The following is a 6,599-nucleotide window of genomic DNA, read 5'->3' on the forward strand; positions in this document are numbered from 1 at the left end:
AAAAAAAAAAAAAAAAAAACTTGTGTTGGGCATTGGTTTGATCAACACCAAGGGCCTCCACAGTTTCAAGATGCCACACTTCATTGATCCCAGGTACCAGGAAATATGACCTCTCTCCTCAGCATCCAGACGTTTCCCTAAGAAGTCTTCCATAGGCACAGACTCAGACAGAGTCTTTATCTGTGGAGTGAATGATTAGACTTTTGGGAACTACTGGCCTTGGGAAATTGGCCTGACACGGTCTGACTTCAGGGCCATCAAAGCATTGTCTTGAGGGACTGCTCTGACCAATCACAGCCGAGTGAGACAGCTTTAGATAGAGCCATCTTTCCCAGACAATGGTGAGTGAGCCTGCAAGAAAGATGTTTCCTACAGGAGAGGCCTGGCCTCCTCTGGATGTGGAAACTGCCCTCCAATGGTGAGTGTCAGAAGGGGAACCCATGGTGCTTCCTCTTGGGGTACAGCAGTGTGGCCTGCCCAGGTATGTGGAAGAAGTGCTCCTTGTTCTTTCTCTTAGAGAAGTCTTTGTCGGTGTGTTAGTCAGGGCTCTCTAGAGGAAGAAAACTAATAGGATAGATGTATATATAATGGGGAGTTAATTAAGGAATATTGACTCACATGATCACAAGGTGAGGTCCCACAATACGTTGTCTGCAAGCTGAGAAGCAAGGAAGCCAGTCTGAGTCCCAAAGCTGAAGTAGTTGGAGTCTGATGTTTGAGGACAGGAAGCATCCAGCCCTGGGGGAAAATGGAGGCCAGAAGACTAAACCAATCTAGTCTTTCTATGTTCTTCTGCCTGCATTTATTCTGGCCATGCTGACAGCTGATTAGATTGTACCCATCCAGATTGAGAGTGGATCTGCCAGTCCACTGACTTGAATGTTAATCTCCTCTGGCAACACCCTCACAGACACACCCAGGACCAATACTTTATATTCTTCAATCCAATTAAGTTGATATTCAGCATTAACCATCACAGTTGGTATAGTTGCTATGACAAAGGTTTTCTTACTATCTGAAACTCTTTGAGTAGCAAAATTCTGCTCAGCATCCTAAGCTGCAATGAAGATTAAGCTTTGTAGCATAGATAAAGTAAGATGTCATGATCCTATACACTCTGTCAGAGTCTCTCTTCACCTGTATGGTGAAGTTCCAGGTGCCTGACACATGATATGCCATGGGAGATGTCCATCCCACTGAAACTCCAGTCACCTGTGCCTGCCGTTAGAGGCACACTGCCCTTTCAGATAAAGGGCTGCCTTCTTTCTCTATTCAAAAGAGGCCATATCTGATTTATCTTTCTGTAAGTCTGATCATGAATAACTTAAAACTCTGCATACCAATAGTTTTCAATGAAGACCAATCAATTCCAGCATCAGCATCAGTTGATGAGAATAAAAAGTGCAGAGGCATCATGAGCATCACCTATGTATCTAAAATAAATGTCTATGCTGGGCTCCATACCTGAAGATTTTGATGGAGTAAATCTAAAGTGGGCATAGGCATCTGTATTTTATTTTTTTTTTGAGACAGTCTCACTCTAGACTCTCAGGCTGGAGTGCAGCAGTATGAACACATGGGGTCTTGCCATGTTGCCAAGGCTGGTTTCAAACTCCTAGGCTCAAGTGATCCTCCTACCTTGACCTCCCAAAGTGCTGGGATTACAGGCGTGAGCCACCACAACCAGCCACACCTGTATTTTAAAAAATCCCATAGATACAACCGACGTATCTATTGCAGGAGACTCGATACACAAGCTGTAGCTTATTCATGCAATAGAGAGCTAGCTATTCAGTAATTAAAAATTCAAAAGCTGTTGATACACACAACACGGAGGAATCTTCTAGACATTAGAGTAATTGAGAAAAGCCAGAAAGACAGTCACCAAAAAAACACATAGTATAGAATTCCACTTATATGAAGTTCAAAAAAGGGCAAAACTAATACATGGTGTTATAAATAAAAATTGTAGTTTACACTGGGTGGGTAAAATGGGATTGGCAACAAAGGGACACAAGAAAACTTCCTGGTGGTGACGAAAATGTTATGTACCTCGTTTCACATGATGAACTACATGGATACACACAATTTCAAAATGTAGTCAACTGGCTGACTGCAGTGGCTCACACCTGTAATTTCAGCCTTTGTGAGGCCAAGGCCAGAGGATTTCTTAAGGACAAGAGTTTGATAAGAGCATGGACAACATAGTGACACCCAATCTCTACAAAAAAAATAAAAATTATCCAGATGTGGTGGCATATTCCTGTAGTCCTAACTACTTGGGAAGCTGAGGCAGAAGGGTCATTTGAGCCCAGGAGTTCAAGTTTACAGTGAGCTAGGACCAAACCACTGCACTCCAGCCTGGGCAACAGAGTGAGACCCTGTCTCAAAAACAAAACAAAAATAAAACCCCAAAAACACCAAAAAAAAAAAACCACAAAAAACTTCACAAACAAAACTCTTAAGAAATATGCATTTTATTGTCTATAATTTATAACTCATTTAAATAAAACAGCCTGACTTCCCCTTTAGACCCTAAGCCATGGGTGCCAAGGAGTGGCTTAATCAGTTCAGCCCAGCCATAGAATCAAGAAACGAACACTTCGCTTTTCCCTGCCTTGCATTATACAATCCCCCATTTTCATTTACTTTCCAGAATTTCCCTCACCCTTTCTCTGTCTTTTGGATTAAAAAAAAAATCCAGGAAACCCAACATGGCACAACCAGCTCAGTAATGAATCCATTTGTCTCCAGACACTGTGCCCCTCTCCTGTCTCCATTTCAGCAGCCACATCCACATTCCTGGAAGAAGTCCCCTCCCTTCCAGACTACCTTCAAGGCACAGAATGTTGCTTGAGCATCTACTATGTGACAGACCTTGTTGACCCCTTTACTAAGGCTATCTCCTTTTCTTTTCAAAATAATACTGAGAAGTAGATATTTTTACTGCCCTCTATTTCCACATTAGTGAACAATAGGGGAAGATAATATAATGTCCCAAAGTTGATGTTTTAGTTTGATCCAGCTGCCATAGCAAGACATCATAAACAGCAGAAATTTATCTCTCTCACTTTTGTTTGTTTTTGAGACAGAGTCTCATTCTCTCACCCAGACTGGAGTGCAGTGGTGTGATCTTGGCTCACTGCAACCTCTGCCTCCTGGGTTCAAGTGATTCTCCTGCCTCAGCCTCCCGTTCTCTCACTTCTTGAGGCCGGGAGGTCCAAGATTAAGCAACAGCAGACGCGGTGTTTGGGGAGGGCCTGATTTCTGTTCATAGGCTTATGCCTTCTTGATTAAGTCTCACTTGGTGGAAGGACCTAGCTGACTCTCTGGGGTCTTTTTCATAAGAGCACAAATCCCATTTTACTCTCATGAAGTCACTTCCTAAAGGTCCCACCTCCTAATGCCATCACCTTCGGAGTTAGGATTTTATCCTGTGAATTTGGGGGTGGTAACACAAACATTTGGACGGTAGCAGGTGATATTAAGTGGAGGAGGCAGAGTTAGAACAGTGATTGCAAAACATCTTAGAATTTAAGACCCTCTTCCTCCCAAGGCCTGAAAGGCAGACAGGCGTAGGAGATATAGGCGAGTATGAAAAGGGCAGAGCTCCTCACGTGATGATGAGTTCCATGCTCAGTCGCTAGAATTCAAGTCAACCAAGCCCTCATACGCCCAGGCCGTCCCATGTTATCTGGCTCACCTCTTCTGGTAGCTTAGAAGTGGCAGCCTCAGACAGAATTATGTTTGGTACAACTTAGAAGGAAGCAAGTGGAAAAAGTAGATGTCTTTGCTTTTAGGATTCTGGCTCCCTGAGATCAGAGGAGTGGGTTCCTGCACTGAGGTGGCAAGGCACAGGGAGAAGCATTGGAGCAGACTCTGTGCGTGTGCGTGTGTGTGTGTCTGTGTGCGCGCGTGTGTGTGTCGGCGCGCCTGTGCGTGGAGGGGGATAGCTGTACCCAGCGTGAGGCACTGGGGGAGGAGGAAGCAGTAGCAGAGATCTGAATAATTGATTCTTCAGCCGCACCAGACGCCCGGGAGCGGGCGGAGAGCGTGGTTCCAGCACCACGGACAGAAGCGCGCGCCGCTGCAGGCGCCCCCGTCGCCAGCCAGCCACCTATGCTGGCCTTTTTTTGCCGCCTTGCGCTCTCCGAACGGGTGGCCGCGCTCTGCGCCGCCGCCGAGGGACTGCGGGGTCTGTCTCGACCCACCTAGGAGAGAGGCTGCGGGCAGGAGACGCTTTCGCCCGCCAGAGCTCCAAGCCTCTTCGGCTTGCGCGGGGGCTACTGCGTCTCGCCGGCGGAAAATAAGTCCCTAAGTTGGTGCTGAGGGCGCCCCTGCCTTCCTCCTCTTCCTCGGAGGCGACAGCAGCAGAAACACGCCCCGGGAACCCGGCTTTGCCAGTGCTGAGAACCAGGGTGTCCAGGCGCTCTCCGGACTCCCGCCGGGAAGTGGGGAACCGAACGCCCGGCTCGGCTCCCGCAGCAAACCGCCCGGAGGGAGCTGGCTTTGCCCGCCCGCGCCTCTCTCGGCCGGGGACCGTGGGGATCCCCGGCCACACGCGAGCGCCCGCTCCCACACTCACTCACACACACACTGGCCTTCAAACACACCAGCCCGGAGCTGGGCTGCGGAAAGGGTGCTCCGGCGCGCTCAGAGGACCGGGCGGTTGCCGTCCGGAGTGGGGCAGCGAGCAGAGCTCGGGCTCTTGGAGGGGGGCTCCTAGGGCTTGGCCGGATCATGGGACCTGGTGAGCGCTGAGAATCGCGGCCGCAGCCATCAGCCCTGGAGATGACCAGGAGCGGCCACTGCTGAGAACTATGTGGAGAGAGGCTGCGGTGAGTGCTGGCGCGGGACGCCCGGCATAGGAGGCCCCCTTGGGGAGGGGGAGGTGGGAGGCCTGGAGAGGGAGGGAGCGGCAGGATCGCAAGAGGCTCGCTGCGTGGGAACGATCCACCTCCCCCGGGGAACCGGGACCGCGGGAGCCCGTGTCCTTCCCTCCCCCTCTCCTCCTGCCGGCTCGTCGCAAACTCAGCCAGCAGCCCCCCCGCCGTTACCTCCTTTTTCTCTCCCTACCCCCCTCGCTCAGCAGCTCCCGGTCGCACAACTCGCAGCAGCCGGCGCCGGGGAGGTGGTAGGGGTGCGGGTAGCGGTGCCCAGTTAGCTTCTCGTGGGTGGCCAACCCGGGGCTCCCATTCTCCAGTGCGCCCCGGAGTGGAGCTCCCGCTATCCGCCACAGGGGCTGAGGATCCGCACTGGGGGCGTCGTGGGCACGGAGCTTCAGCCGCTCGCTCCGGTCTAGCCCCGCTGGGCGCATGGGGGGCTTGTGAGCACTGCAGACTGCAGCCTTCCCTCGACCCTCCCGCCCCTCGCCGGCGGGCTGACACTGCCTCTCCTTCTCTCCTCCGCCCCGTAGAGCCCTGCTGCAGAGCCTCCGGCTGGGATAGCCGCCCCCCGTGGGGGCGATGCGGACAGCGCGGGACAGCCAGGGGAGAGCGCGGGGGCCGCAGCATGCGGGAACCCGCTAAACCCGGTGGCTGCTGAGGCGGCCGAGATGCTCGTGTGCGCAGCGCGCCCCACTGCATCCTCGACCTTCTCTGGCTACAGGTACGTCCCAGCGGGAGACCAGGGCTCCGTGGGCCGGGAGGAGGGAGACTCGACCGGAGGGAGAGCGGGAGACGGATCCGGCGAAGACCGGGAGGGAAAGCGGGAGGGAGCCCAGCGGCGAGGCGCAGCAGGGGCACCAGGGGGCGCTGCAGCTCCGCGCTCCGCGGCGCTCACCCAGGAAGTCGAGGCTATTTGGAGTTCGCCTCAACTTCCCCCGGCTCCAGCAGCGCCCGGCCCGGGAGGCGCGCGTCAGGGCACGCGAGCACGACCGCGCTGCTGTTCGCAGGCACGCGGGGCTGTGCGCCTGCCGCGGCTCATGCGTGTGCAGCACCCGAGGACGTGTGAGGACTCCGGCTGGCCGTGGGCACCGCGACAGCGGCCTGAGGATGTGAGCAGAAGGCGCGCGTGTCTATGAGCGGGTGCGGCCCACTGCCCACGTGCACCTCAGACTTGGCAACCGCGCCCGCAGGGAAAGGCTGGGGAGGGGCCGCACAGTCCACGTCCGTCTGGGAGCTTCTTCGGAGCCCACCTTTCCCCCACGCACGTTCCCTGCCAGCTCCCACGCGCTGGCCTGCGGGGGGATGCGCCTACTCTCCAGAATTCTGCACTGCACACGGCGCGCATGAGAGAGGGTGTGTGCGCACGTGTGTGTGCACGCGCGCGTGTAGTGGGTGCGTCCCGGTCCACTTTCAGTTGACTGAAGGACTCTCCACGGCCCTCGGCGCGTGGCCGTGTTACCTCAGGCCCCGGTTACCTCAGGCCCCGGTTACCTCAGCCCCCGGTTACCTCAGCCCCCCGGTTACCTCAGGTCCGTGTTACCTCAGGCCCCGGTTACCTCAGCCCCTCGGTTACCTCAGCCCCCCGGTTACCTCAGGTCCGTGTTACCTCAGCCCCCCGGTTACCTCAGGCCCCGGTTACCTCAGGCCCCGGTTACCTCAGGTCCGTGTTACCTCAGGCCCCCGGTTACCTCAGGCACCGGTTACCTCAGCCCC

At 54.2% G+C, this 6,599-nt stretch overlaps 1 protein-coding gene across 3 annotated transcripts in view; it reads left to right on the forward strand.

The window, feature by feature from the left end:
* Positions 1-4,260: 4,260 nt before the first annotated feature.
* GRIN2A (glutamate ionotropic receptor NMDA type subunit 2A) overlaps positions 4,261-6,599 on the forward strand; it is a 439,039-nt gene continuing 436,700 nt past the window's right edge. Inside the window, exons 1-2 of one of the 3 annotated variants that reach the window (XM_017533609.2) lie at positions 4,261-4,838; positions 5,417-5,607. The gene's annotated coding sequence lies outside the window, so the exon portion shown is untranslated. Of the gene's footprint in view, positions 4,839-5,087; positions 5,608-6,599 lie in introns of those variants that run through there. The other 2 variants (XM_037740199.1, XM_017533618.2) reach the window with 2 other exon arrangements.

Source organism: Cebus imitator, unplaced genomic scaffold, assembly GCF_001604975.1.
Source record: "Cebus imitator isolate Cc_AM_T3 unplaced genomic scaffold, Cebus_imitator-1.0 Scaffold4, whole genome shotgun sequence".
Lineage (NCBI taxonomy): Eukaryota > Metazoa > Chordata > Mammalia > Primates > Cebidae > Cebus > Cebus imitator.